Here is a 2,631-nt window from a genome sequence, read left to right as displayed (position 1 = left end):
CCTAGTGGAATTCGCCTATAACAATGGCTATCACTCATCCTTGAAGATGAGCCCATTCGAGGTACTCTACGGCCGGAAGTGCCGCACACCCTCCAGTTGGGGTGGACCGGAGGACAAATTCTTGCTGGGTCCTGAGATGTTGGAGGAAATGGAAGTTATGGTGAAAAAAGTTCGAGCTAATCTAAAGATGGCACAGGACAGGCAGAAGAATTTCGCAGATCGGAAAAGAACTTTTAAAGAGTACCAAGTGGGTGAACATTTGTACATCAGAATTCAAGCTAGGAAAAGTACCCTCCAATGGAATTCCTGTTCCAAATTGGCACCGCGTTTTTGTGGACCATTCCAAATTCTGGCACGAGTAGGGCCAGTAGCTTACCAGCTCGCCCTACCCAGCCATATTCGGGTCCATAATGTCTTCCATGTATCAATTTTAAAGAGATATGTATATGACCCTAGGCATATAATAAGTTGGTAGGACATTCAGGTAAGGGAAGACTGTTATATAATGTAAACTGAAAAAGAATACTAGTAAGCAGCTGACTTAATTTTTATGTGTTTCAGGTGGAACCAGAAGGAGAGTTCCTGGTCGAACCAGTGAACATATTAGATCAGAGAAGAGTCGAGCTGCAGAAAAAGATCATCAGCCAGGTTAAAGTGCAGTGGCAGCACTTTGGGCCTGAAGAGGCCACCTGGGAAGATGAACAAATGATGAGGGATACTTATCCCAGACTGTTTTTGGATGAACAACAACATCGGGACGATGTAGACTTTCAGGAGGGGGAGATGTAACATCCCTTGTGAAAAGTTAATGTTAGTAAATAGTAAAAGTAATTATTGAACAAAGACTTTATTTGAAAAATATTTATAACTCTGTTATTAATTTTATGTTAATGAAAAACAATTGTGTTGGTACTATCTGAACTGAGTTTATGATTAATCATGGTTAGTAACTGAGTAATCAGTTACAATGGAACCCTAACTACCTTGAGGTAGTTGAGACCCCAGAGGAAAAGGGGGAATTGCCAAGTCTGGTTAGGATCAGATGGAAGAGAAGAAAAAATGTTCATGCTATGTCTAGTTAGGATCAGATGGCATTAAGGAAAGGAATTTTCCTATGTACGCTATGTCTGCTTAGGATCAGATAGCGTTTACTGGCAAGACCAGTGTAATTGCAGTCGTGAGGACCTGCAAGTGCTTGGGGGTGGAAGATTAAAGAAAAACTCTTCCTACGGATGGGTGGATTGACAAGCATTACAAATATGTTTGACAGATAAGAAGGTATGGTTACTACTTATGCATCTGTTAAAATGTTTCCTGTACTGTATTGTACTGTACTGAGAAAAGTGAAATGAGCTGACAGTTATCTGCATATTTTTCTTATACAGTATTATGAAAACAATTATTGCATGCTGTATGAATTATAGGGAAACAGATTCGAGTGTAGACTTGGAACTGAATATACAATCTGTTGGTAGAACACTAAAGACTGTATGAGAAACAACAACAGAACCTAAGTTTGCATGGTTAATAAAGAAATACGAGATAACACGATAAACGGGTTTATACTAGCCTTGGTAGCAGCATAAATGGCTTATCAAGGAAATGATATTGTAAGAACCCACAATCATATGAAAAGCAAGAAGATATACAGACATTTAAAGAAGCAGGATATGTACAGGCGCTCTCTGCCGTAATGTATAGTAGTCAAAACCTGATACTCTATGTACATATTCAAGAGTGAAACCAGTTAGCCTCGCGGCCCAGTAATAGTAAAAGAATAAACTGTGTATTACACATAAACCATAAAGAAATACCAGCAGAGAATAAATACGATATGGTGTCCATACGAATGGATGCGAGCAAGTAAACTATGACCTTGTATGAGTATGGAAAGAAGAGAAAACCTTAACCTCGGCCGGCGAAAAACATGAACGAAACCGGAAACCGTAATAAAGATTGGTCAACACCCTCGGCATGCTGTTACAGTCGCACAGAGGCGTCGCATGGCAATGGAAATACATGCATGTATATATATAAGGTAAACCAATAAATAATCAACGCATTCTAATACCCTCAAAGAGCCAAAAACTGTATTATATAGATAGAAGCACATAGCCAAATATAGCCAGCAACTCTGTTTCGGAACAGTGTTTGCCTGCATTAAACCGGACGCAAAAACCAGAGGAAAACTAATGAAATCGAAACTTAAAACACATATATGAACTCGGCATTTGATGAAATAGTCATGCAGACAAGTTAATTAGAAAGGAACATTAAAATCCTGAACATTAAGTCTATATAAGTATAGCCGTGGCCAAGAAGGCGAATAAACAAAGAAAAAACATTATGCACAGAGCGGGAATCCATTGAATCTCTCGTGCTCTGCCTTTCTAAGATATTTTAATGACATAGCCAGGGTATCAACCCTCATGTTCAGTATTTAAGCTTAAAACAATATACTGTCCGAATACAAAGCAGAATAGGCTTCAGAGATAAACATTATACATAACAGAGGGTTACGGCCGTGCATGATATGCTTAGTCTGTAACTTTCCCTAACCAAAGACTACAATCTAAACATGGGTAGAAACCCGAATTGATAAAGGGATCCCAGGCCGCGGTGGTGCTACCC

The sequence above is a fragment of the Pinus tabuliformis genome, chromosome 4_2, assembly GCF_031772625.1.
Source record: "Pinus tabuliformis cultivar Carrire ecotype Pingquan chromosome 4_2, CPIR1, whole genome shotgun sequence".
NCBI classification, from domain to species: Eukaryota; Viridiplantae; Streptophyta; class Pinopsida; order Pinales; family Pinaceae; genus Pinus; species Pinus tabuliformis.
The sequence above is the reverse complement of the archived record's forward strand: the minus strand, read 5'-3'. Positions refer to the sequence as shown.